Here is a 7,026-nt window from a genome sequence, read left to right as displayed (position 1 = left end):
AAAAGTACCTGCAATAATCTTGTACAAAGATATGTGATAGATAGTTTTTAATTGAATAACTTGGTACATTCTCCCCACACTTAGTTTCTTTCTTTGCCTTTTTATTCTCCTTTATTCCATTTTAAATGAATTCAAGCATTTTAGGTTGTTTCTCAATTTATGTCCTTTCCGAGGTAACGATAATTTCGGTATTATCACCTAGTTTTCACCGTTCATAAATATGTATAAACATGATTTTGACTTCATTTAATTGAAAATTTTTCAAATTTTCACAAAATTTGGCAAATAAACCAAGTATAAACCTGAGAGAATTTATAACCCTTCCCCACACTTAAGATCATGCAATGCCCTCATTTGCATGAAATCAGACTATAATTTAAATTCATGAGGGTGATTAGCGTAGAAAAGTGATTAAAAATACCGAGTTTGTAATTACAAAGCTCGTCGAATGATAGATGGCGCCTCATCGTTCATTCCTTCATTTGTTATATCATATTTGTTTTTTTGCGTCTTGTCGTCAAAATTAGTACCTTTTGCTGAACTTTAATGACAGTCTTTGAAAGTGCATTGTTTTACCCTGTTTTGTACATAAGATAAAATACAAACACATATATATATATATATATTTGAAGTTTGGTTTATAACCCCACTTTTCAAAAATTTATAAAGTATAATATTTTTGGCATACTTTAAATCAATAAAATTAAAAATAATGATAACAAAATTTGTCGCCCCGCCCTCGGGTAAAGTAATTTCGGCTTAATGACCTAGTCTTCAACTCACGACGAATTTTAGAAATCATTTTTTCAACTTAATGAATTAAAGTAAATTTTGTTTTTAAAAACTTAAATTAAAATGCATATTAATTTCATAAAAAAAACCTACAAAACAAAAATTCAGAATGGAGGGAGAAAACTAGTTCTTTAGTGTCTGCTAGCGGAAAAGACCAATCGGATTCCATTCTCGGAACTACACGAGAACAGAACAACTAACTCCAAACAGCATTTTCTTTTTAGAATATTTGAATCTCCTCACACTTAGGTAGCCGTGGTGTCAAAATTGTGATTAACTTCATCGTTAATTTCTCTTGGTCCATAATCAACTTGCATATCCGTGACTTTTTCTTTAAGCCATTGGTCGGATTCCTGTGTAATATCCACAATTTCAACTAGTTTCTCCTTTTCTTTAGGTGATAGATTGGATACTAACCGGTTACATAACTTAAAGTTCCCCTTGGTTTTAGCATCGCGAATCCGTTTAATAAGTTTCTTCATTGAACTATTAATAACGGGATCATTTAATTTCGTATCAACAACGGGGTTCTTTGTTATCATGTCATCATTAGGTGTTACTTCATTTTCCCCACACTTAGGCGTTTCATTATTGCTAAGTATTACCGTTGGAGTTGGTAAAACAACATGGTTCTTACCAATCGTTTTTGCTGGTTCAACGGTTTTGGTTGGTGGAGATTTAGACTTTCGAATCATAAAGGCGATCGATTTGTCACCACTACTAAGTGTCATTCTACCGTTTCTTACATCAAAGAACGCCCCGGTGGACGCTAAGAATGGTCGACCTAAAATTAGAGGAATGTTTGGGTCCTCTTCTATGTCAATGACAATGAATTCGACTAGAAAGGTTAAATTACCTACTTGAATGGGTAGGTTGTCAGCAATTCCAACTGGGTGCTTAATGGTTTGATCAAAGAGTCGAACACTCATATACGTTGGACTTAACTCACCTACTCCTAATCTCTTATATAATGAAAGAGACATAACACTCACACTTGCACCTAAATCTGCTAGTGCATTATACATGACACAATCACTAAGTAGACAAGGAACAATAAATTCACCCGGATCACCTACCCTAGGTGGAGGTTTTGGTGGAACTGTATTCACAGGGTTTACTTCTACGGCTTTTGTTTCTTGTACTTTCTTATTCTTTTTCTTCTTCTTCTTTCCAGAAGTATCACAATCTTTATTACTTATTACTTGCTCATACTCAACTCCTTTTCTTGGAAACGGGATGGGTGGTTTGTATGGTGTCACCACTGGCTTTACATACTCGGGTGGTGGTGGTGGTGGTGGTGGTGTAACTTCTTCATTGTTACTCACATCTAAAACCTTCCCATCTTCTGGTGCTGGTTTTTCAGAATTCGTTGACACCATATTAACATTCTCATTCCGAGGGTTTACTTCAGTATTACTCGGTAGCTTTCCTTGTTTCCTTTCACTCATCATGCTAGCAAGAGTACCTACGTGTTTTTCTAGATTCAAAATGGAAGCTTGTTGAGTTCTTAATGACTGATCAAACCTCTCATTCGTTTGGGTTTGAGATGTAATAAATTGTGTTTGAGATTCAACTAGCTTTGCCATCATTTCTTCTAGATTTGGCTTTTTCTCTTCGGGTTGTTGTGGTGGTTTATATAAGCTAGGTCTTTGTTGATTGAAAGTGTTGTTTTGAGTCGGTTGGTTATTCGGACCTTGTTGGTTGTACCAGTTATTTTCGGGTCCTTTTGGATTGTAAAGAATGTTTTGATTTCGATTGAAGTTTAGCTTTGGCGGTTGATAATTATTTTGATAATTATTTCCAGGCCTTTGGTTCATATAGGAAACATTTTCTCGTTGTTCCAATGTTGGTTCAATGTGACAATCTTTCAATAAGTGTGGTCCACCGCATAGCTCACAACTGATTCGTATTGCGTGAATATCTTTATTCATCTTTTCCATTCGTCTTTCGAAAGCATCTATTTTTGCTGAAACGGAATCAAAGTCATGGCTAGAATCGGCTCTAGCCACTTTAGATGAACGAAAAATATCTTTTTCTTGGTGCCACTCATGCGAGTGGGAGGCTGTGTTATCAATAATTTTGTAAGCTTCAGTTGCGGTTTTCTTCATAATGGAACCACCAGCTGTTATGTCGATGTCTTTCCGTGTAGCAACGTTGACACCTTGGTAGAATATTTGTACTATTTGATAAGTGTCTAAACCGTGTTGAGGACATCCTCTCAACATCCTTCCGAATCTTGTCCACGCCTCATATAATGTTTCATTTGGCTTTTGTGTGAACGTAACAATTTCTCCTTGAAGTCTCACGGCTTTAGATGCCGGAAAGAATTGTTTAAGAAATTTTTCAACTAAAACATCCCATGTATCAATCGCCCCTTCAGGTAACGATTCTAACCAATCTTTGGCTTCTCCCTTTAAAGTCCAGGGAAACAACATGAGATAGATTTGTTCGTCTTCTACTTCTCGGATTTTGAATAGTGTACAGATCCTATTAAAGGTACGAAGATGTTCGTTGGGATCTTCTTTTGACGTACCACTATATTGGCACTGATTAGTTACCATGTGTAGGATTTGTCCTTTAATTTCATAATCTGGAGCATTAACTTCTGGTTTAATAATGGCGTGACCTTGGCCAGTGCGCTTAGCTCTCATTCGTTCTTCCATACTTAGAGGTTCTAGATTTTCCATGATTGGATTTGTTGTATCCGAATCACTAGAGGATTCTGATTTAACGGTTTGGGGTTCAGGATCTTGGAATTGTCCTTGAATATCTTCCGGGTTCTTAGTTGTGAAATCGGGTTCAAAAGATGGATTATCGGAAATTTGAATTGGAGTACTTGGTCGACTAGATGACGATTCTAAAGAAAAATCAACGGCGGCGATATTTGTTAAACGATGTCTTGATCGAGTTACAGGTGGTGAACGTATGACCGGCGGTGAACGTCTTGCTCGGTGCATTCACTGAATATCCTATTAGTTTTTAAAAGGAAAGAAAAATTATAATAAGTTATCCAATCAATAGACTTTTCTGATTTTGCCCACGTTTCGAATAGCCAAAAGATGCAGCAGAGGGGCAGGATTCGTTTGGTCTCAATATAATTGAGTACTGTTTGGCTCCAATAACCCGGTCCACGTACAAATCCAACTATTACTACGAACCAGAAAATTTTGATGTCTATCAATTTAACCACTTAAAATAAATTTTCGTAATTTTAAGAAATTTAGAGAAGAAGTAGAAAAAATTCTAAGTCCTAAAAACTAGAATGACGAGAAATAAGAAAGAAATAGATTGCGCGTCGAAAAATGTCGGAAAAAAAAGGTCGAAAAATAGGCGTCGAAAAATAAAAATAAGAAAATAGCGCGAAAAATGGCGTCGCAAAATTCTAAAGCACCTAAAACTTAGTCTAAGGAATAAGTACTTAAGGGATTTTACGGCAAAGCCTAAAAATCTAAAAATGAAAATAACTATGGCAAAACTAAACTTAATACTAAAAGTTGTGACTGAGTCTAAAAATCTAAAGGTAATAAAACTTAAAATAATTTTTTTTTTTACGTTTTTTTTTTTTTTTTTTAGGTTTTTTTTTTTTACGTTTTTTTTTTTTTTACGTTTTTTTTTTTTCGTTTTTTTTTTTTACGTTTTTTTTTTTTTTTGCGTTTTTTTTTTTTTTTTTTTATATTTTTGCAAATATAAATTAAAAATATAGCGTTTTAGTGCTCCCCGGCAGTGGCGCCAAAAACTTGATGATGTAGCGTGAGGGTACGAAATAGTATTATTTTTAATACAAAATACTACAAAATATGACACAAGTTTTAATTATTTATAGAGTGGGATATACCTAAATCTTGCTACAACACTATAGGCAGTGTACCTAATCGTAGAGTAGTGTAGTTTTTAGTAAGTCCGGTTCGTTCCACAGGGAGCTGGTGATACTTACTATATTTTTAACAACTATATTTATACAAAATATATATAATTATATAAGTAGTAATATTATTATAAAAGGGGGGTTTTACCGTTTAATGACCGGTTTGTCGATTCTATATTTTAAGCGCAAAGATAAATGACGATAATTAAAGTGCGTAAAATAATGACAATAAATAAAATGACAGTAAATAAAATTGCGAGTAATAAAATGACAGTAAATAAAGATACGATGAGAAATATAATAAAAGAATTATGCTTATTTAAACTTCCGTAATCATGATGTTTGACGTGTTGATTTTAATTTATTACCATGGGTTAATTGTCCTTTGTCCTGGTTTATTTGATACGTCTATCTGGTTTTTGTCCATAATAGTCCATCGGTCATAAATATAAAGTGCGAGTATCCTCGTCAAATTACCCTTATACCCGAAGTCAAATATTCCAACTGATTAAGGATTTAAACTGTGACGCAGTTATCACTTCTGTCAACAATTACACCAGTTATCACTGTATGTAATCCACCCCTGTTTTAATTAGTTTATGAATATTAATTCATCCACTTGATCAGAATGAATAATCAATTACCCAACCCAATTGATTAATTAAATGATTATAACAGATTCCATATGAACGTCACTAAATAGGACAACCATAATCATTATTAATTATTAGGTTAATTAATTTGAAGATAGGTTCGACAGACTCCAATGAGTTGTCACTCAATTAGACAATACCCCCCATCTATTAATAGTCAATAGTCCAATTTCCACAAGTGTCGGTCTTTTGCCCAAACCTTAATTATGGTCCAAAGTTCAATAACCCCATCTTAATATTTTAGCCTAACATCACGATTACTTCGGCTCAAATAAGCATAATAACGACTTAGCTACGAGACATTAATGTAAAAAGGTTGAACATAACTTACAATGATTAAAAATAGCGTAGCGTTACACGGACAGAATTTCGACTTACACACTCAAACGATCTCTATCATAAATCTTATTATTATCATAATTTAAAATTAAAATTAAGATTATTGTTATATCTGATTACATTAACATTATGATAGAGAATTATAAATATAGATATTGATATTTGATATAGAAAAGTAAGAAAAAGATAGAAAAAATGATCGAAAAAAAAGTCTCCCCAAATTGATCGTAAATCATCGCTTTTATAGCGAAATTAGAATTGAAATTTTCATTTACGACCCCTGAACTATGCTCAATTAACAACTTTTTATTATTTAATATTATTCTTATTATGAATTATTTAAATATTATATTTTATTCTTGTGCATAGTTGACTCGTAATTTTTACACCGTTGCGTCGAGCGCTGAAAGTTGGTTCATGCCTCGGTTCCGGATTTTCGAACGCCCTTTCGTACAATTTTATATCGTGTACTTTGCGTTTTGTAACTTGTACTCTTGTCATTTTTAGACGTTCTTCATCAATAATTTGAACCTTTTTGATTGTATCTTGTACTTTTGAGCTTTTTGGACCTTTGCGTCTTCAAATCTTCGTTTTCGCCTTTTGTCTTCGCACTTATTTAAAATAAACGAATATTACTCGAAAATGGAACAATTGCAACTAAAATCTTGTCTTTCTTGGGGGATTTTGCTATGAAATATATGTTCCTTTTTAGCCTTATCAATAGACCACAAGATTTCATATTTCAATATACATCCCATACATAGAGATAAAAATTGTAGCGACCCCGACAAATCGTCAAGTGACGGCGTCGGCTACGTGGGTCCCATTACCTGATTATAAGTCTTTAAGATAACGTTTGACCAAAATATGTCGCCTTCATTTCAAAATAAAGATTGTTCCCAAAGTTTACAAGAATTGTTCAACCAATAGTTAAGTTACAACGTTATAATACGAATGAAATCTAGGCGACACGGTTTAAAGTAAAGTCAAAAGACGCTCCATGAAATGCACATATACTCGACATCTAATGCAAGTATCAAATAATGAGCGGAAGCATGTATCATGTATCGTTCAAGGACCTGAGAAAAACATAGAAATCTGTCAACGAAAACGTTGGTGAAATCATAGGTTTAAGTAAGTAAGTACAAGTGAACCACAAGATTTGCATCAATGAAATAATAGTAATACATTCCAAAAGTTTGTTTCACGAGCACCCAATTATCAAAGCTTAACATTCCTTCCATTGTATACCCCATCACTTAGTGCTAGAACAAACACTGATTCTCGAAAATATATTTCATCCGTAGACGGTAGCGAACCGTCAAGGATGAGGGTTGTCAACCCATATGGCCATATAACATAAGTTCTCGCTTACAC

The 7,026-nt window shown here is 33.8% G+C and overlaps 1 non-coding gene across 1 annotated transcript; it reads left to right on the top strand.

Annotated features, from left to right (window-relative positions):
* Positions 1-2,988: 2,988 nt before the first annotated feature.
* Positions 2,989-3,095, top strand: LOC139879222 (small nucleolar RNA R71). Its single transcript, XR_011770076.1, has one exon. It is a non-coding gene; the product is annotated as a small nucleolar RNA R71 (small nucleolar RNA).
* Positions 3,096-7,026: the final 3,931 nt, after the last annotated feature.

This window comes from Rutidosis leptorrhynchoides, chromosome 11 (genome assembly GCF_046630445.1).
Source record: "Rutidosis leptorrhynchoides isolate AG116_Rl617_1_P2 chromosome 11, CSIRO_AGI_Rlap_v1, whole genome shotgun sequence".
Classification (NCBI taxonomy): domain Eukaryota; kingdom Viridiplantae; phylum Streptophyta; class Magnoliopsida; order Asterales; family Asteraceae; genus Rutidosis; species Rutidosis leptorrhynchoides.
This window is presented reverse-complemented; position numbering and strand designations above follow the sequence as displayed.